Below are 22,387 nucleotides of genomic sequence, written 5' to 3'. Positions count from 1 at the left end.
CACACTCGTTCTGCCCACTCGTATATTCTTACTACTGACTTAGTCTTCTTGCTACCTTCTTAATTTGTACTTCAGTTTGTTATGTCTGCATTTTGCTTCCTTTCTTCCTTAATAGCTTGTGCTTATTTCAAGTATAACTGAATATAACTGAACTTCTATTTCTCTATCAAAGTCAAGAATTATTCAAAACCTATAAGCTATCTCGGCACGATCATCAAGATCAGACCTTCAGCAGAATTTTAACTCCTCTCCCCACTCCTAGGCTTCAGTGAAATAAACTGAAATTTTAGTTACAGATTGTTTTATTATTATAATCTGTCTCCTCTGGTATAAAAATCCTTAAAATTTGCATTAAACTTTACAATGACAATATGTTAGTTACTTTAAATTTCATACTCACCATTCTATCTTTAATGCTTTGGCTTTCCTTCTTGATTTCTTTATTCGGATCTATTCTTCATTTGGCTGGAGTACTTCCCTGAGTAACTGTTTTCATGAAAGGTATGTAAGTAGCATGTTTTCTGTGTCTTCTTATGTGTTCACAACTGAATGATAATTTGGGTGGATGTGGAATTCTGGGGCCATGGTCCTTTTTCCTTAGAATCCATCATCTCTTAGTTTATACTGTTTTCCTGTGGAAAGTTGATTCCAATCTGATTATCTTTCTTGGTGAGTAATCTGGGTTTCTTGCCTGGAAGCTTGGATTGAGAATTTTCAAAGGATATGAAGTAAAAAGTTACTCAAAAAAATTAATGTCTGCTCCAAGGATTTAATGATTTCACAAAAGCAATTTAAGAATAATTTATATTCTACTTTAAAAAGTGGCTAATTTTTACCAAAGGCATAATAATTAGTTTTTTTTAACTGAGTAGCAAAAGAGCAAACGTGATTTATCTCTATGATTAAAAAAATTAGGTTATGCCGAATGAATTCTTTTCTAATAGCAAGGGTTTTGAGAAAAGTTTATAAAACTAAGCACTGCAAAGTAAGTTTCTCAAAAGCCCAGGAGGGTTCCTCAGAACTGGGAGGGAATTCTAGATTTAATCACTTAACATTCAGCAATGGAAGAGAATGTGTCAAGCATTTTACTTACATTATTTTCTTCAGTGGTTCTCAAAGAAGTTAAACATTTAGTCAAGACGCCACCACTGATAGATAAGTGGCAGAAGGTGAATTTGAACCCAAGATTCTATGCCTCCAGTACATAAGCACTTTTCAGCACACCGTATTATGTGGAGTGCCAACAAAGTCCAAGGCACTCGGCTAGGAGTTGTGAGGGACACAAAGGTGAATGTCACCAAGTCCCAGCCTTCAGGTTGGGTACATCTCCATAGTGGTTATCTATTTAATGAACTTAGCTTTTTAAAAAGTAGCACTTTTCTCCTTGTTAGTAAAAATTGGGCCATGAATCTGTGATTCAGAAGGAAAATGTCCTTATCCAGGTGCATTTTTATACATTAGCATTCAGGGCAAATTGCCCAGAAATCCAATACTAATTTACCCTCAGGATCTCAGCCTATAGTTACTGTTGGAATTTTTGGCAAGTAGATTTCCCTAAGGGTAATAGTCAAATTAAGAAGTATTCTTAAAGGAAAGGTGTGAGAGTCTTAGGCAATAGTTCAAAGCTTGCTGTTCAAAGGTGGGGAGGGGTACTCAGCCAAGCAGTACTCCAGCGGTAAAGGAGGTGAGAGGTTGCCTGTTCACCTTGCCTAAACCTCTGCTTGATGGATCAGTGCTGGAGTTTGACGTGCTATGGTGAGTCTTTACTCTGCACTCAAAATTAGAGTGGGCCATGTTTTAACTCCTAACTCCAAAGCTACCGTAGCAGACTTGGGAGAACATGTCCAGGGCCAGTCCTGAACTCTCTGCAAGTATGAAATACCAGTGTGTTTGGCAATCCAGCTAAACACTGCCTACACCCCTATACTCTCTTAGAGTACAACCCAAATTGATGAATTCTGTCCCCATTGAACTGAGAGTCCCTTTAGACCAACCAGAAAAATAATAATAGCAACAGTAATAGCTAACTTTATTTATCATTTACTATGTGGTATGTACTATCCTAAGTGCTTTACCATTCATTAATCCTCACAACAATGCTATGAGCTTATATATCTATTTATACATGAGAAAACTGAGGTCCAGTGAGATTAAGTGATTTACTGAAGATTATACAGCAAGTAAATGACAGATCCAGGATTTGAACCCGCATAGACTGGCCCTGAGCATCCATTACTAACCACTACCAGTTATGAAGATTAATGTGGTCACATCTGACCTTTAGAGAAAATTTTCTCCCACTTGGATCAATCATGCTCAGGTTGAGTGAGAGTTTGGTTGAGGAAACTGACTTGCTAGAGGACCAACTCCTACAAAGGTAAGAACTTTTACAGATTCCGAAGAGATCTAGAAGAAGGAATGTCAAATTTTAAACATCAAGATGGGATGGGGTGGAAATTAGTGGGAGGACAATATTAAGGGGAAGCTGCAACTGAATGGGCAGGTCAGTACTCGTCTCCAAAACAGTCCATAACAACAAGATTAAGTCATGCCCCACTACCTGGTAAGCCAAAAATTCTGAACCTGCTCACTGACCTGATCAGAACTGATTTAAGAATTGAGCATGGTTGAGCCAAATGGAAGCATTTTGGGAAAGGGGCTGAGCAAGGGCAGAGGCTAGACACTAGAATATACATAAAGGGAATAATTTTCAGGTTCATGGCCAATTCTAACTTGAGAAAACAACCACTTATAATTTTCCTTTTCAAGTTAAATTTCTACTGTCAAGATACCCGACCTACTTTAATGTCCCTTTCTTTTATGCTTCACATAAAATAAATGTTTAATACAAATTTGTTAATTGATGTCAAATGTAAGATAGAAAGGACAGCCCTCAGTGTCATTCCTGTCGCCCAGTGATTGTCTTGGAGAATCACTTCCTCTTTGCCAGTCCGCACTCCCCAGGAGAGGACACCCCCACAAAGAAGCACTGGCTAGATGCATTACAGCTGCTCTGACGAGCTTGACCAGTAAGATACGGGGTGTGGCAAACCAAGGACTCCTCAGTCCAGCATAAAGCAGCCAATCTGGTTTTGGGGTTTTTTTTCCTTTAAGACCCACAGAAGAGTGCCTCACGTTGACTAAAATTCATCTTCATCAAAGTAAGACGGATGAGGAACCTAGAGGTAAGAACCATAGGTATGGGCTTTCCTGGCTGGCTTTTTAACTTTATATGGCTGTGGAAAAACCTGAGGGTTTTTTAGTTATTTGAATCTTCTCATATTCAGGGTTTTCAGTCAAGGATGTGTCTGGCTGTCAAGAGAAAATGTTGGCAGCAAGAAGGGGAGATTGGCCACCTTTTATTTCCATCAACCCTAGAGGCATTACTTTTTGCCAAACTGCCCACCCCACATGAAAGGATTCTCTTTCTTCTGGTTTTGATCTGCTTCTCTGGCAAGGCAAATATGATTTTTCTTAGCACGTCTCTTCCTCCAGCCAAGGCACACGCTGTTTGTTTGGGTACATGGTCTCATTTCTATAATCCTTTAACCTATGCACCAGAGTTGAAGGTGGGTCTGCTGGAGCTCCGTTTAGAGTGGCTGAGGAATCGGGTGGTCACTTCCTGAGGAGGGGACACATGTCTAGAGAAAGATAGAAGCTCCATGAGAGGAGGGCCTGTGTCAGTCTTGAACAATCCCATGTTCCCTGCACTGAGCAGAATACTGGCACATACGACACCCAGTAAATGAGGGCGGGTGTTCAGTAAGTTCTACAAACTCACTGTAGCGCCGAAGCTGGCAGTGCTAGATGGCAGTGCCTGAGATAATCTGGAAGAAACGTTATCCCATCTGTACTCTCAGTGGCCAACACTATAGATTATAACATCTTTTCCCAAAGTATTTCATGGGACACTAGACTCAAAATGTGCCCAGCAAAAAACTGATTGCACAATCAAGCAAGTTTGAAATACTGCGTACCACAACCTCTTTCAAGAGTCCCTATTCACTTTAACCTGCTAAGGAGAGTTTTCAGTTTTTCTCTAAAGAAACATGTTTAACTTTAATCCAAAATTTCTTAAAATGTTTTTGATCATGGAATTTTCACCTTGCACCAGCTCCTTACTACCCCATGGAAGTAGTGCTTCTCTGCACGCACCCTGGGATTGTATTCGGAAACACTGAGTTATGTCATGATTAGACCTCTACTGCTCCCAGTAGTCCTTTGAGTGGATATTCGAGACTTTCCTCTAAAATCACTATTACGTGAACTTGATGAATTATAATTTCCAAATCATCTTGCATGAAAATAGAGATAATGAGTTCCTTCCGTCTTCCTCTGAGGAGAGGTTGGCACTCTCCTGTCTCAGAAGGAGAGGAGTTGACTAAGAGCAGCGTCCACCAGCTCAGCAATCTTGTGCATTGCCTGGTACGGAGCTCCCAGGGGCTCAGGGGCCTGGTGAGAGAGGGAATAAGGCCTCTGTTCATGAACCCTGGCTCCTTCTTGTGACTGCCTATGTGTCAGCTTGGCTAAGGCAATAGACCCAGTTATTAATCACCAGTCTAGATATTACTGTGAGGATACTTTGTAGATGTGGTTAACATCTGCCATCAGCCAACTTTAAGTAAAGGAGACAGTCCTCAGGAATCTGGGAGGGCTCTTCCAATCAGAAGAAAGACCTTAAAAGCAAAACTGAGGCTTCTCCTGGGAAGAAGAAATCCTACTTGTGGTCAGCAGCTCCAGCTTCTGCCTGAGAGTCTCCAGTGTCCTGTCAGTTCTGGTCCTGGGTAGAACCCTGACTGATACACTGCCCATTATAGCTTTCCCTCATCAGCATCCCAGTCAGTCAGGCTCACAAACTTTTCAAGCAGAGTGAGGAGCCCGTGGGGATGCACACAGCATCTTCCCCTCAGGCCTCTGAAAGATCTGCCTCAAAGCAGCAGGACGTGTCAGGATCTGCAGTCTGTCCTGACAGGAAGGCTGGGAAGGAGAGACAGGAATGCCCTTTGCCTCCACCCTGGAAGGTGCATGCTCTCCCTGAGGTAATTTGTGTCTCTTCCACTGTTGCTATCCAGCAGTGGGGCTGGGTAGCGGGTGGTTTGGAGTTTGGGGGGGGGAGGCGGGGAGTGGAAGGGGGTTTGCTCAACACTGATGTATTTCCATGCCTAGGCACAACCAGGTGAAATGGTTCATGGAAAAAAAATGCTTGCCTTCGATTTAATTATTTTTTCACAGTTTAATAGTATCTCAGGGCATTTATTTTGCATTTAAGATGATGAGCATCGATTTGTATATATTATAGAAATAGACTATATTTCTCATTTCGACAAAGAATGTGAAAGCCCAATCTACTCAGTAGCACTGACATGAGGGAGAGTTGGGACACGTTTGTTTGTGCACTTACGTAGGTGTTCTTTATAGAGAGGACTTTAATTTTCACAATATATGTTTAAAGCATTAAAATGTGCATACTCCGTGATTCCAGGTCTAAGAATTTATCCTGAGGATATACATAAAGTTGTAACTTATAAGAAATTCCATCTCAGTTGTGAAAAATTAGAAGGCACTTGGGGCGCTTGGGTGGCTCAGTCAGTTTAGCACCCAAGTCTTGATTTTGGCTCAGGTCATGGTCTCAGGGTCATGAGATCACGTTGGCATTGGGCTCTGCACTCAGCAGGGAGTCTGCTTGTCCCTCTCACTCTGCTCCTCCCTTGCTCATGCTCTCTCTCAAATAAATAAATAAAATCTTTAAAAAAATTAGAAGCCACTTGCATGTCCAACAGTTAAGGTTAGTAAACTATAGCATAACAATACGTAATAGAATAAAATAAAAATAGCTGTCAGTCATTGAATAGTGTGCCAAGCATTATTCTATAAGGGTTTTATATTATTAACTCACTTAGTTCTCACAACAAACCTAGAAGGCAGGTACTAGCATCTTCTTTTCACAGATGAGCAAACTAAGGCAGAACAGCAAGATAAAGCACACAAGATCCCAGCTAGCAGGTGCAGCCGGGATTCCAGCCTGAGCACTTTGGCTCCAGAGCCCATGCTCTGCGTCTACACTGTGCCTTACTCACAAGAGGGATGATGTTATTTCAAACATCCATGTACTCATATACATATATACAAAGCACAGCAACAACAAAAATGGAATTCTACACTTTAAAATCAGTGATCTCCCTTTTTTCTTTCTTGCTCATCTGTATTTGCTAAATTTTCTACAATAAATTTAGTAAATATTTGATAGTTTAAAAATGAAAATAATAAAAGGGTGCCTGGGTGGCTCAGTTGGTTAAGTGGGAGACCTTTTTTTTTTTTTTTTAAGATTTTATTTATTTATTTGACAGAGAGAGAGGCAGCGAGAGGGAACACAAGCAGGGGGAGTGGGAGAGGGAGAAGCAGGCTCCCAGCGAAGGAGCCCGATGTGGGACTCGAGCCCGGAATGCCGGGATCACGCCCTGAGCCGAAGGCAGACGCTTAACGACTGAGCCACCCAGGCGCCCCTAAGTGGCAGACTCTTGATTTCAGCTCAGGTCATGACCTCAGGGTCCTGGCACTGGGGCTCTGGGCTCAACAGGGAATCTTCTTGAGATTCTCTCTCTCCCTCTCCCCCTGCTCATGCGCACGTGCGCTCGCTCTCTGTCTCAAATAAATAAATCTTAAAAAAAAATGAAACAATAAAACTCATGTTCTTATTTTGATTGAGAACAAATTCCTAATTTGTCTGGTCAGAGACTAGAGTCAGTCCAATGAAGACTCAACATTCAGGACAGCTACTCAAGACAATTCATTCCAGAAGAATACGAGGCAGGCAGCACGGGAAGGACTCCTCCAGGGCACAAGTCCCAGGCCCCCATGTCATATGTACCCTCAAGAAGCCAGTCAGCCAACAAACCCTCTGCTAGGAGCAGAGCAAATCTGAGAACATCTCCTGTACCCTCCTTTAGCTAGTTTCCAAACCTCAGTTCTCTCAACACAGCCAATTATCATGATTACCAACAGTGACCCTGAGTTTCAAGTCTATAATCTTTTGAAAAGTCAGGAAATAAAATAAGTAATAAATGTGGTGAGTTGGGACTTCACAGAACTCTTTGTCAGTGGGTGTGTCCTGGATCATCTGTAGTCAGTATACATGTTGAGTGCTATGAGAAGTAATCAAAACTGTAAAGGTTAGAGCTGAACGGACTCTTACTGATAAACTCCAAATATCCTCATTTAACAACGATCCCAAGGCTCAGAGAGGTTAAATAAATTGCTCTCAGTTACCCAGACTGTGAGAGGCCAACCCAGAATTAAACCCAAATTTTTATTGCCTAGTCCATCGCTCTCTGCTGAGCCATGCGACCTCGGGGTTTTGGGTTCAGCTGGAAGGAGAGAAAGGAGGTATTGGTGTAAAAACAACAGATACTTTATCAAAACCATCTTGTATTCACTTTTATTATACTAGCAATACGTACAAACAAGAAGTATGCAGAGTAAAACTTGAAGGCCCCCTTCTACACACCACAACTCCCCCACCCCCCAAGAGGTAATTACCACTGTCAATAATTTGGGGTGTGACCTTCCAAACCCCTTTCCACAAATGTCATACATGTATTTAGTGGCATGCTAGAACCAGCTCATACTGGTTCTTGAGAGCCAACTTAAATATTCAGGAAAAGTTGGGAGCTGGTTGTTAAACACGGTCATTATTAAAAATTAACTTACACAAACTTACAATTAAATTATATTAAAAACAAAGATAAAAAGTACTCAAGACTCATCACTTCCTTCCCCCCCACACAACTCTTTACTATTGTCTACATTCCGGGGGTTATTTGCCTTTATTGGGTCTGTATGATGGGAAGAGCAATGGTGTCTTACTGTGCATGTCTCCCCAGCTTCGTGCTTTTGCATTTATAGGATCCACCATAGTGGGAGCATTTACACCACGGAAATTGACAAACATGCAAAACAGGGCCCACCCTGGCCTCCACCGCAACAGCCAGTTGTTGAGCATTGATTAGCTGGTATATACCGTAAGAGATCTTTTTTCAAGTTTTTGTTTTGTTTTGTTTTCTTTATAATAAACAGACTGTTGAAACCTTGTAAAACTAGGTTAAATACATTTCTTTTCCTTGGTGAAAACAGAGAAGAACGACTCACTGAAACATGTAAAATATCCATTTTTTCAACCAGTACTCATTTTCTCTTCCTCAATAACCACTCCCTTGATAATCTAAACTTCTATTTTAACTAAATCCCAGTTCCTTTTCACTTTTCAAGGATGTTCTCCTCAGTTCACCCCCACACCTTTCAAGCTTTCTTAGAAGAGAAAGAGCATTTTTAATGGCAGAGGTGAAGTTTTCCGAAGGTAATTACTTAATAGGCAACAAAACAAGAATGGCTGGATTTGCTTGGCCATGGTAAGCACTAGATCCTCCGAGGGGCTACTCGGGCCCTTCTAGCTCCTGAATGTCAGAGGGAAAGCAATATACTTAGTCCCTTTTGTTTACACACCAGAAGATTAGGTTTCCTTAAATTCCTAAGGAATTTCAGAAGATTAACTTTTAGATAGGAAACTTCATAGGCTGAGCAGGCTGAGAAAAGAAAAAAGAAAAAAATCATGTCACCCTCAAGCAGTTCCATCAAGGGATGAAATTTTAAATCACATCATGTCTCACACCCATTTCTTAGTGCAAAATAAATCACTTGAACAGAGGGCAAGCCAATTTTTACTTTAAAACTGTTGTGTCCTGAGGCTGTCTTCTTGAACCTCAAAAGCACACTTTGTAATTACTCTACCTATCAAAGGAGACTCAACATTTCACCTCCAATTTCTTCAGCTTGTGTTATCACTTTTAATTGTTAATAAACCACATTAATTTTAAACTGAATATTCTGTTTGGGGAATTCAGTGTTTTCGGACAGGATACCCTGAATTACATATAAGTGGACTTATTTACGTACCAGCTAAAGTGAAGTGGGGCTTTTTTTCTCACTACCTGTCATTGGTTTTATTTTTTGGAATTTCTGTCATTTTGGAGACTCATAGCAATTGATGTCCCTCATTTTTTTTAAAGATTTTATTTATTTATTTGACAGAGATAGAGACAGCCAGCGAGAGAGGGAACACAAGCAGGGGGAGTGGGAGAGGAAGAAGCAGGCTCATAGCGGAGGAGCCTGATGTGGGGCTCGATCCCAGAACGCTGGGATCACGCCTTGAGCCGAAGGCAGACACTTAAGGACTGCGCCACCCAGGAGCCCCAATGTCCCTCATTTTTTAAAAGAGCTTTACCAGGAATGAGAAGGATAAAAAGTGCCAGGGATTTTATTGGGGTTTTTGCCCAACATTGATATCATTTGATTGTGGGACATGAGCCTGCCCGTGACTTTTTTTTTTTTAAGAAAGTGAAGGGCTAAAAAATAATTTGCCAAACTCAGACCACACTATCAACCTTCATTCAGATTTGTTTAAACCTTTCATTTCCCTAACAAGATTCTCCCCAACCTGGAATTAATAAGATCAGTTATTACCATCAACCCTCCTGCAACTGTAGGCACTGACCGACCATGTCTCCTTAACAGAATCATCTATTTGCTCACAGACCATATTTTTCCAGTCCAGCCAATTTTCTCTCATGGTAACAAACAAAACGTTCTTGTGATGGAAACATGCCGTGTTTGTTTCCACTTTGGCATCAAGGTCCGAATTCAGGAGTTGAGAGCAGTTCCTGGCTGACTAAACATTCTCGGAACATCCTTCTCTTTACCTTCACTGTGCCCGGAGTGCTGAACCCTTCCCCTGGAGGGGGCTTCTGCTCCTTTGCCCAGCAAGCCCAGTTCTGCGGTGCCTTTCCCGGCCTCCTGGATAACTGGCCTGCCTTCCACACTGGAGCACTTCTCCCCACCACAGCCACCATCATCATCGCCATCATCATCCTCTCCAGGGTTAGCTGTGGTGCCAGGCACTGTTCTGTTTTATGACTGTTGATTTAAGTAATCCTCAGCACAGCCATTATTACTACCACTCTATAGCTACTGAGACACTCAGGCACTGAGAGGTTGGTGCCCAAGGCCACTCAGCTGACAGATGACAGAGCAGGCCAGCTCCAGGGCCCGTGCACTCAAGCATTCTGCCATACCTCCCTACTTCGTCAAGCTACTTGGTTACCCCCCATATTTGTTTCTGTACTGGGGCAGGGACCATCCATTATGCATTCCTATATCACCCGGGGTGCCGACCATAGTGCCTGGTGAGTAGTAGGGGCTCATTAACTGTTTATGAAATGAAGGAGTGGATTTTTCCTATGATTTCCAGATATGTGAACAGGGAGATGTCTCCACGAGAAGACAGCCCATGGTGGCACCAGGGAAAGAGCTCACCAAGCTGGTGACCCTGGACGGTACATGGCCTAAAGCCAAGATCTGCCCACTCCTGGGCTATATAAGGTGAGCAACATAAACTGATTTTGTCAATCAGGTAAACACTGATCAAGTGTCACCTCCCCCAGAAAGTTATGGCAAGGAAGGTGCCACAGACAGTACACGGCATACTGTAAGCCAGTGACTGAGGCTGGTGTAAGCTAGCAGGGCTGGTCCTGGGTTGGTGGTAAAGTGGGGAAGGTTGATTCTTTTAGCAATCCACTAGCAAAATTACAATTTAAATTTATTCAGTTATTTATATATACCCTATCTTTTCCCCCCAAAATGGTTTATATATTCAGATTTATAAATTGGACGTGGAAAGAAATAAGAAAACAAAAATAGGGACAATAAAAGGAACTTAGAATAAGGCTAATACCAAAAAAACCAAAAACCAAAAAACAAAAACATGCATAATAGTCTTTATATATTTGCTGTGGCTGGGGCAAAAGATGGAAATGTACATAGTAATTTATAATGCACATTCACAAAGACTCGCGTATTGGCTCTTGAAAGAAGCCATTCCCTATAGCTAATGTTATGATGTGCAGGTTACAAGGTCAGGAACTAGAAGCTCAAAGAAATCAAGAAACTTGATTGAGTTCCCACAGATAGTAAGTGTGACTGGAACCAAGGCTGAAACGAACCCTTTGGAGTAAGAAACTAAAAGCCTGTTGCCTAAGAGGCCTCACAAAGCAGCCACACCGGAGCCATCTCATCCAAATGGGAGAAAATAATGAATCATAGTTTGGGTAAAATCTTTATTTGTCCTTTAACCTACAATTATTTATAGCATAATAACAATAATTTCGCAGATGTGCGAAATCTGAGTTTGATTCTAGAAGTGGTATTTTCTGAATCTGATGGTGCATCCCCGTACACTGCTGCTGACAGATGTCAGACTCTGTCCTCCTCACAGAGCAGCTCTTTGCAGTTTTCCTGAATTTGCTCTCTGGGTGAGGTCAGCCTCCAGCTCCCCCTCCTTTACCAGAAGTTCCTTGGTTTTTAGTGAACTCTCTGGAGTGGGGGTGGGGGAATTTCTAGGGAAAGGGTGTGCTCCCCAGACAGACTGGGTCTTCTCTACGCAGGGCGTGAGGAAACATGTGGACCATCATCCAGACCCCTTGGCGTAACCCTGATGCTGCCTCCTCATCTCTAACTAGATTGGAATCAAAACGTGAATCAGAAGGGACTCAGACATGGTGCCTGACAAAAGAGCGAAAAGCAAGCAAAAGAGGTTTCTGGTGATGAGGAAAGAGTGCTTATAAGCAGATCATCTCTGGGAGAGATGGTACCTGCATCATACTAGCCTTGCTGGATTCTCCTTCCCCTCTACGCCTCCAGCCTCAGCACGCTGTCCCTCACCTCCCCTGCTCTCCCCACCACCTCCAGGCCTGTTCCCCACCTGAGCAACCCTAAGGAAAGCACTTCAGACCCTACTTTTCCAGACCTGCGTTTCTGACCCTCTGCTTCTGTCCTCGACATCTACAGGTTTCACTGCGGGGTACACCAGTCAACACAGTGAAGAAACATAATAATACCCACTTAGATGTGGGATGAATTGCAGCCAGACACACTGACGAACAAAAATTCCTTAGCCTCCTGCCGACTTACTGTGTGAAGGAGGGGTCCTACTGATGTATTAGCAATCTTTCCTGAACAATAAAACAACCTAATGCTTTCTGTTTGGGGAGCAGATCACCATTAATAGGATCTTGCCAATGACACAAACGCCCTTGCTGCCCTCATCTTCCCAACTTTCTTTACATGGCCTCCTTCTGACAGTGATAACAACCAGCATGTACAGATATCAATACTTCTCTTCAGAAAACTCATCGCAATTCTAGGGGGAAACCCCAACATCATCTTCAGACTGTCTAGAGTCTGACAACTTTGCCTAGCTATGAAACCATCTATTACCAACAGACAGTGGTTATTTTTTTTAATGCTTATAGAGGAACATGAAATAAAATCCAAAGATACCTCAAAAAAAGAAAAGGGAAATAGTTTAATCATTCTCCTTAGTCAAACACTATGATAAGACGACCACAGAAGAGCAGACAACTCATTTATCGGAACAAACTTGGAAGATAACGTGGTGTACCTTCATTTTATAGTTGAAGAAACTGAGGTCCAAAGAAGTTAAGGGAATGCCCCCAGGCCACAGTACAAGTTGGTGTTAAGACAAGAAACTGAATGAGCCAGACAGGCAGCAGCAGCAGAACAGTCAAGAAGGCAGCTTGGGAATGCAAGAGTGTGGGGATTATGCCGGCTGCTCCGTCAGCAAGAGACAGACACACCCTGTTGTCTCCCGCTCGCCCCATACATTCCCTCCGTCTCCGCTGGCATTCCCACTGTTCACACTCACACACACCCCCACCCATCCTGGAGCGGGTGCCATTTCACATTGACATCTGGGACCCGTCTCAGGTAAGAAGACACAGAGTGGATGACAGAAGTCATTTGCATCCCTCCCCACTTAGTGGGTCCACCTTGCACCCAGGATCGGATGCAGGGAAGAATACAGCAAGACCACAGCAGTAGGCTTTATTTAGCCTTATCTACACATGCCCTCTCCTTACCTCCCCCTCCACCCCCTGCCAAAGAAAACCCAACTTGTTGCAAAAAGATTTTAGGCCAGCTTATTTTTTTGAAGTCTAAAGCACCAGAAGTTTGTGGCCGTTGGTGTTTGAATGTTTTTGAAAGTGCCACAATGAAACATGAGTTCAAAGTGTCATTATCCTGTCGCAGGCGGATAGCTAAAACGCCCTGTTCAACTTGCTTACAAAATTAACTTAAAGAGACTTTGGAAAGAAGCCTACAGCACGTTACTGAGTTTTAGGGTTTTAAAAAAAATGAATGCTATCACTTAAGAACTGGCTTCCTTTTCCTATGGTCTGGTACTTGTAGCTTGGCCCTTGATGACAGCACACTAAGGAAGCCACGTCTGCCTCTAACGATCCTCTTAGAGGCTGAAGATGGAGGCTGGAGGCCTTAAAGGAGTCCTGAAGACTGAAGTCTAACTTACTCACTGCTGACTTATTTATAGACTTTTTTCCTAAATTTCTTTGTGACGTTTAGTAATACATAAAATGAAGTTTTCCCATCTAAATAAAACTGATCACTACTGCCGGCTATATCAAAGAGAACTATTAAACTGTGAATCTTTGCAAAGAGGGGGAGCATTGAGAGCCTGGACACGCAAAACAACATCTAATATTGCATGTTATGAGCAACCAAACACATCTGGGAAAAGAAACCCACTGCCGCTTAAAATACCTGCTCTATTCTCTAGCACATCTGTGGTGCAATTAAAGGACCTGGTGCACAATTAAAATTCAGGTCAGCACACAGCAACAATGGGGCTCTTTGATGTGAGGTCAGCTTTGGTCATTCTCATATACTCATTAAACAGGTTAATCAACTTAGTGCAGGATATAGGACAGGAGTGACCGAAAATCTATTTAATTACCATTACCCTGAAAGCATTGGCAGAAAGATGTTTTATTTGTTTGACAGAGCAACTACTGTTTCATTGGCACTGCGTGCTTGAGCTAAAGGTGCCACTTCTGGAATCGTGGGCTTTGTTTCCAGCTAACGAAATGCAGATAAAACACAAATATTTGTTTGCATTTATTATTAATATGCTATAAAAGCAGATGGTTTGGTGTATGCCTTTCCTTTTTCCGCTTGTCCATTTCTCTCTCTTGGTTAAAGTAACAAAGCATGAGTTAAATTTGTGGAATAGTCTCATGTTCTTTCCATCTGTTTGCCTTACCTTGAGTCAAGAAGCTGCTAATGTGACATGTTCAGTCTGGATGAGTAAACTAGATTCGCGTTCTCCTAATGGGTTTTACGCAGCCCCTGCAAGGAAGAACAGGTAATATGAACAAGTACTGTCTATTGTGAATGCTTTAGTAGAAAGACCTGGACTTTCGGTCAAATAGACTGGGATTTGAATCCAGCTCCCTGATCTGTACTCACTGATGAAATGAGGACAATAAGATCACTTTGCAGCATTGTGGTGAGGATACAATAAAATAATGTAATAAAGTGTTTAGTGCAGTGTTTGGAATGTGGTAGAACTTAATGGTGACTATTTTTATCATTAAGAAAATGCTTTAGTCACTGAGGAATCTACAACATCATTAATCAGGGTACAATTTTCTTTTCCTTCCTAAAAACAGTATTTAGTGCATCTCAAAACAAACTAGGTTTTTTAATATTTATTCTTTTCTCAGTAATCTCTACGCCCAACATGGGGCTCAAACCCGTGACCGCAAGATCAAGAGTTGTACACTCTTCCAACTGAGCCAGCCAGGCACCCCAGCCAGTTTTTTTTTCAATGATAAAACTGAACATACAATATATAATGCTAAAGGAAATAATAAAAATCCTTCACTGGACTTCCGAATAACGGGATCTAAATGACTTCAAGAGGAAGGTGCTGTGAGTGACATGGGCGTCCAAATGCTTCTTGCATCACATGCCCAGATAAGACACAGGGAGTCCCATCTTTGGGGAGCAGGAGCTGACATGGAAACAATCAGTTTAAAAAAATCACAAGTAGCCCCAACAATGTATCCCTTAGGAAAGTACACTTGATTCTCATAGTTCGTGGTAGTTACGTTCTGTAAAGTCACTACAAACACTGAATTAGCCAACAGTGAGCCATCATTCCCAGGGGGAAATACAGGGTTAGGTTGCTATGAGCCTCTTGTCACAACATTTTTGTCAAGAGATCAATACATAACCTTGTTTTGTGTGCACTTCTGTTTAAAGACACCTTATTTAATATGTACCGTCAGGGCACCTGGGTGGCTCAGTCGGTTGAGCGTCTGCCTTCGGCTCAGGTCATGATCTCAGGATCCTGGGATTCCCCCCATCCCCCAATCAGTCTCCCTGCTCAGCAGGGAGTCTGCTTCTCCCACCTCATGCTTTTTTGCTAACACTCTATATCTGAAATAAATAAATAAAATCTTTAAAAAAAAAGAAAAAGAAAAAATATGTACTGGTGATTCATTAACATTGAACTCACAGCCAACAGCACTTCAATTCATGTCTGGACGAAGCTTATCCAATACACATAGTTTCTCCATAAGGCATGGTCACAGCCCCTTGCACATGGACAGTAATTCAGCATTGTGCTTGGGGGCCATTTTAAATGGCAGAAATACCAACAAAAAGCAGGGCACTAAAATGACCACAAAAGGACACTTTACTGACTGCAAGCAGAAACAAGAATGTAGAGTGTTGCACTGTTCAGCCTCAGCTGAGAAACCTGTGCGTTGGGCAACTCGACTTTTTCACCATTCCACCCATGTCTGTGAATGCACATGAAAGTACCACCAATATTGAATTGGGGAGTATAAATAAATTTAACAAGTAGGTGACCACAAATATAGAATCCATGAATTATGAGGCTTAACTATGTCAACTTGAAAATCGATGTGTCTCCTCTCAATAAGCCCAACATAGCAAGTCTTTTCTTTGGTGTTTGATGGAAAGCTCTTTCTTCAGGAAATTACCAGATAAAAGCCATTAGCTTGCATTTAGGGGCCACATTGCATGAAAAACAGTAAAACAAAACTTTAAACACTAGAATCAAAGTCTGGGGAGTTTCAGAGCAAGGAGATCTAACTCTATGAGAAGCAAGAGTGAACTAGCCCCACTGAAGGACCAGTAGGGTTAGGTCTCCCAACACCTATTTATTATGGAATAGATAAATAAAAGAATAACCACAAAGAATGATCATAACTATGTCATGTTCATTATGTGCCAAGCATAAGTCTAAGTTTAGTTTATTAATTAAATATACATTAATACAGTTATTTGTTAAATACTTTTACTATTATTATTTAATGGTTCAGGTTGTTGTTTTCCTCTGTTTTTTTCTTTAGAAGAGTTGGTTTGGGTGCCCTGAGAAGGACGCCATCCCAGGTGGCTGGAAGCAGAAAAGTGTACCGGTAGGAAGCCTAGAAGCCATAGATTTCTAGAAGTGTTTTCTCACCCCACCCCTTACATAAGAGCATCCATTGATTCATGCCGAAAGTAACCACTACTAGGTTCAACAGGGTCAGACAAGTGGAATCTTCTTCAGACAGCTGGATAATTCTGAGGATGACAAAGTGTTAGACCTGGATGGGAGCCTAATAGTCACCTAATTGAACCTCTTCTTCAGCAGAGAAAAATGAAGCTCACAGATGTTAAGTGATAGATCCAGTTAATAATATGCCTCTGAATTGATCATTTAGGAAAATCATCTGACCGTAACAATAAATGGTGAAAATAACTTGATGAAACCCCATTACTAATTCAGAAGAAGAGAAATGAGGATGGGCACTTGCCCTCTTACAAACTAAAATATGTTATAAAAGCACATTATTTTTTAAAATGTAGCACTGAAGAAGGGCTATGAGGACAGACCAGTGGAGTGAAATACATGGCCCACAAATAAAATGCTTACATGGGTGTATGGGTAATCATCTACAGCATCATTTGAAATTACTTACCAAAATAAGTTATAAAGAACTAAATACTTGTATGAACTAGAAAATACAGATATAGGTTGATTAATTTTACAATACTGGAAGAAATTACAGAAGAAAATATCTACTACATAAAATATTTAATCCTCTGTTTAAGGAAAGTGACTAGAAGTTAAAGTAAACAAAATGATGGTTGCCTACCCAATACCCATTCTTTCCTATTTACTTACTAACAGAGCTCCAGTTTTGGCAAAAGAGCAAGGTGTCCAACTAAAAATCCTATGCTGGACATCTTTGCAGCAAGGGGCGCTATGCGATAAGTCTGGAAAGAAGGAATGTGTTGGAGATGTTAAAGAGAGCATCCAGAGAAACTTCGTAAGAGAGACAAACTGTGGCAAACGCTTCGTGCTCCACCCAGATCCCCTCAGAAACCCTTTATCTGCTCTGTGTGCCCACACCCTTGTTTCCGTGGGCTCTGATCCTGACAGCTGGAACCTGTTACTTTCTTCAGCTACCTTTGAGCTATTAGACCATCTTCGTTGCCGTGACTGGGGCAGGAGTCTGAACGTGGGAGCTTCTTGGCCTTGAGAGGGCACAGACCTACCTGATTTATGCTCAGAGTCCAAGGCCAGGCTGTAGCACTCCCTTGCTTGGCTTTACCTTCTTCTCTATGCTACTTCCATTCCTCTCTTTATCAATTTCTCCTAGAAATACCTCCTGAGCAAATCACTAACACAAGAACAGGCCGAGGTCTGCTTCTGGGGAATCTGACCTAAGACATACTCTCAGCTGGCCTACCCATTCATCTTTTGCTCCTTCACACCGCCACTTTTTTCCCTTTTTGGAGCATGAACGAAAAGCCTGGAGGTCCTGCAGCCATCTGGCAACTACGAGGCAATAAGCACCAAGTTACAGATGCAGACACTAGGGATGATAGAACAGAAAGATGGAAAAAAGCCAGAATACCCGATGGTTTAATTAAGTTGTCATGCCCTGGAATGACATCCCTAGACTTATTTTTGCATAAAACAAGTAACTACTTTATTTGTCGATATGCCCGGTGTGGCATATAATAACATCCCCCCAAAGATGTCCACATCCTAATGCCTCAAACCTGTAGCTATGCCACGTTGCACGACAAAGAGGAATTAAGGGTGCTGAAGGACCTAAGGTTGCTACTCTGCTAACCTTAAAGCAGGGAGAGTATCCTGGATTATCCAGGTGGGCCCAGTGTAATCACAAGAGTCTTTAAAAGTGCAAACGGGAAGCAGAAGAAGGATCAGAGCCAAAGATGTGACTGGGGACGCCCGGTGGCTCAGTCGGTTAAGAGTCTGCCTTCAGGTCATGATCTCTGGGTCCCGGGATCAAGTCCCAGGCTCCTTGCTTCTTGCTCAGTGGGGAGTCTGCTTCTTCCTCTGCCTGCCCGGGCCTGCCCTGCCTGCCCCTCCCCATGCTTGTGCTCTCTCTCTTTCTCTGACAAATACACAAACAAACAAACAAATAAATAAATAAATAAAAGAAGATGTGATGGTGAAAGCAGAGGTGGGAGTGACAGGATGTAAGAACGACCACCCGCCTCTGCGGGCTGCGAAGATGGAGGAAGGGTCACCAGCCAAGGGACGCAGGCAGCCTCTGGAAGCTGAACAAGGCAAGGAAACAGACTCTTTCTCCTACAGCCTCCAGAAGGGAACATAGCCCTGCCAATGCCTTGATTTTACCCCAGGGAGACTCTTTTTCGACCTCTGACGTCCAGAACCGTAAGAGAATAAATTTGTGTGGTTTAAGCCACCAAGCGTGGTAATATGTTACAGCAGCAAGAGAAAACGAATACAGCCGAGTATAAATGGTCTCTGCTGAGAGAGCAGATCTTAAGCATTCTCTTCCAAAAACAGGTAACTACGTGAGGTGGTGAATACATTAATTAACTTGATTGTGGTAATGATTTCACAACGTATACATACACCAAATCATCATGTTGTGCACTTCTAATATATACAATTTTGTTTATCAATTATTCTTCAGTAAAGCTGTGGAGGGGGAAGAAAATTAATATGCCAGGATTTCTGTTATTCATGGACGAATTTAGTCCTAAATGATATTTTTAATTGAAAACAGGTTTTTTTTTGTCAAAATTTTATTTAAATTCAAGTTAATTCACATATAGTGCAGTAATAGTTTCAGGGGTAGATTTAGTGATTCATCAGTTGCAAGTAATATTTTTTACATAAGAAAATCTTACACAAATAAAAAACACGGAACCAATAAGTTGATGGGCAAATAACCCACGTAAACAAAACCCACGGATGAGGAACTACAGGTGCTAAGAAACAACATGGAAATAGGTTTCCCACAAACATATATGAAATATTTTTAAACATCCAGAAAAAATCATTACGTTATAATGTTACATAAAAAGCAAGACACGGAATTTATATCGTGTGTTTGCAAGTATATCTTTAAAATAAGCACTGAAAAAAAAGACTGAAAGCGAAGAATAAAAGGAAAGATTTTGAGATAATGAGATTTGAGGTGTCTTTTCCTTCTATTACTTTCTCATATAGACCGTACCTAAATGTCTAGCTCTCTCACTTTATTCAGTTCTCTTTAATAGGAAAAAGAAAATAAACTTTGCCTTAAAAAATGATTACCACACAAATACAAAGTAACCACAGCCCCAGATGCGATTTGTAATAATACATGGAAGGAAGGGTAAGGCCAAGTGCTGGCACAGAAGGGGCGAGGCTTTGCCTGGGAATACTGGGAAGGCCTCACAGAGGGGTGGGCAGTTGAGTGGGGTCTCACACAAGCCCGAGTGTTGAGTAAACTGCCAACAGCTGTGACGACTGGAACGCAGAGCAGGAAGGAGAGAGCAGTGGAAGATTAGGTCCGACAGGTAGAAGCCCCACCTGAAAGGGTTTACATCGTAAATACTAGAGTTTGACCTTTACTCTAATGGGGAAGTAACTCTTGGCAGGAAAGAGCCATGATCGTATTGGTATTTTGTATGGATTTTTCTGCCACAGTGTGAGGACCGACAGGGGACCGAAGGCAGTGGAAGGAGTTAGCTCTATTGCAATTGTCTAGGTAAGAGGTCTGAACTGAATGCCACAGACAACTTGAGGAGTTTATGGGCCAAGGGGAATGAGTCAGAGGAAGTAAGGAGGCTGACTCCCACTGTTGACTGAGCCTCTCTCTACTAATATTTCCCTGGTTTTTAAATGAGAGCTCACATGCATACAGCAAGCCATGGATATGAATGCGTGGCACGTACAGCTCTACGGATTATCACAAAGGGAACCCACTCATGTAATCACCGTGCAATGCATCATAGCAGGGACCAGTGGGGCCTCAAAGAAAGGCCCACTTGCTTGGGCCAAAAACCTAGAAGTCATCTTTTATTCTTTTCTACCCCTTGTATCACACATCTAAGCCATCAGCAAATCCTGTCAGCTCTGCCTTCAAAATACATCCAGAACTCAACCTGTTCTCACCATCTCCACCGCCCCGTTCCCCTACTTCGAGCCACTGTCATTTCCAGCCTGGACTGTTGCCATAGCCTCCTGCCTGTTCTCTTACTCTGTTCTTGCTCCCCATGGTCTATTGTCCACACAGCTACTGGCAGGGTCCTTTTAATATGGGGTTCACCTCACGTTACTCCCTGTGTCACATCACCTTTTGTGACCCTAATTCTTCACCCCTCTCTGCACTGATGCCCTTTGCCAAGTAACTTGGGAGTGAACTGCCTCACCCCCTTTAATTCTGGGCTCAGCTTTGTGTTTTGCGTAGTAGATATGACATAAGTAGATGCTTCAACTGGGTTTATGCATTAAGGTTTTTTTCTTTTGCAAAACTGTGCCAAAGTCAATGCATCTCCCAACTTAAGTCAGGTCTCTTAAATTGAAGTCTCACAAGATGCATCAATTGGGAGGACCTAATTCACACCCAGAACCCCAGCTATTACGGTGTCTATGATTAGCAGGTTCTGCAACCCAGGAAGGAGCCAAAAATCAGATTACCATCAACGGGGAAGGATGACTTCATGGTATCACCATATCACCCTGCTCCGATGTGCCTTTCCGGATTGCCTTGCACAGACGTGCCCCTGTACTTGCCCATCACCCCAGGCTCCCCTGCCTTACACTCTGGCTAAGGGTCCTGGTCAGAATCCCACCTTTCCCCTGTGCCTTCCCCATCCTCACTGGCTCATGTTGGTCTCCGTCCCACCCTACACAGTGAGTTTTAGCAATCTCTTCCCAGACTCCACAATTGGCATCAGATAAAAGGCAATCTCTGGTCTCTCTCACTGCGCACCTGTCCCCCTTCCTTCCCACTGCACTCTGGACTTTATTCAGCTGCCCATTCCATCTTTGCCTTGTCCTGGAAACGGACCACTTAGCATCATCTTTTTGGCTAACTTCGAATCCCCAGAGTCATAGTCCAGATCAAAACAATCTCTTTCTCCTGATGTTTTTTCTCACTGTATCACTTATTTGGAAACAGGGCCAACTTATCCACGAGGTACTTCATAGTACCTATAGGCCCACAAAAATGTTTTAATGTTACTTTTTTTCTTTTATTATCTTATGTTAGTCACATATTGTACATCATTAGTTTTTGATGCAGTGTTCCATGATTCATTGCTTGCGTATAACACCCAGTGCTCCATGCGATACGTGCCCTCCTTACTACCCTTCACCGGGCTAGCCCATCCCCCCACCCCCCGCCCCTCTAAAACCCTCAGTTTGTTTCCCAGAGTCCATAGTCTCTCATGATTCATCTCCCCCTCTGACTTCTCTTAAAAATAGAAGAAAGGGGCATCTGGGTGGCTCAATCGGTTAAGCATCTGCCTTCAGCTCAGGTCATGATCTCTGGGTCCTGGGATCAAGCTCCACATCAGGCTCCCTATTCAGCAGGGAGTCTGCTTCTGTCTCTCTCTCTCTCTCTCTCTCTCTCTCCCTCTGCCCCTCCCCCTTCCTCACTCTCTCACCCCCTCTCTCTCAAATAAATCAAATCTTTAAAAATAAATAAAATTAGAAGAAAAAAGAAAATAATAATAATGAAGATATACTAATCCAACCTGTATTATATTCATCTTTGTACCCTTTACTTGCAAAATTTCATACCATATTTTTTATCTTATTTTATTTCATTTTATTACCTTTAAATGAAGGAAGGGATCCACAAAGGTGAACGCTGCTACGGTCAGCAAGAGTCAGGATAGGATCCTAGCTGCTTTCGTGTATGTTGCTATCTTTTGTGGGTATATATGTGCTTCAACTTAACTATAAACTCCTTCAAATTTTGTGTAATCTTTTTTACATATTTATTTTCCCTAGAGAAACTGTCTCTTTTTAGAAACCTGTTTTGGGGCGCCTGGGTGGCTCAGTCAGTTAAGTGGCTGGCTCTTGATTTCCGCTCAGGTCATGATCTCAGAGTCTTGGGATTGAGCCCCTCAGGCTCAGTAGGGAGTCTGCTTCAGGATTCTCCCTCTCCCC

General features: G+C 42.3%; 1 long non-coding RNA gene across 4 annotated transcripts in view; it reads right to left on the bottom strand.

Annotated features, from left to right (window-relative positions):
- The window catches only part of LOC103661730, a 102,556-nt gene that overhangs the window by 54,111 nt on the left and 26,058 nt on the right, over positions 1 to 22,387 (bottom strand). For all 4 annotated transcript variants that reach the window (XR_005833856.1, XR_005833854.1, XR_005833855.1 and 1 more), the window contains one exon: positions 14,183 to 14,268. This is a non-coding gene — a long non-coding RNA (uncharacterized LOC103661730). The remainder of the gene's footprint in view (positions 1 to 14,182; positions 14,269 to 22,387) is intronic.

Source organism: Ursus maritimus, unplaced genomic scaffold (genome assembly GCF_017311325.1).
Source record: "Ursus maritimus isolate PB19 unplaced genomic scaffold, ASM1731132v1 scaffold_11, whole genome shotgun sequence".
Taxonomy (NCBI): Eukaryota; Metazoa; Chordata; class Mammalia; order Carnivora; family Ursidae; genus Ursus; species Ursus maritimus.
The sequence above is the reverse complement of the archived record's forward strand: the minus strand, read 5'-3'. Positions and strand labels throughout refer to the sequence as shown.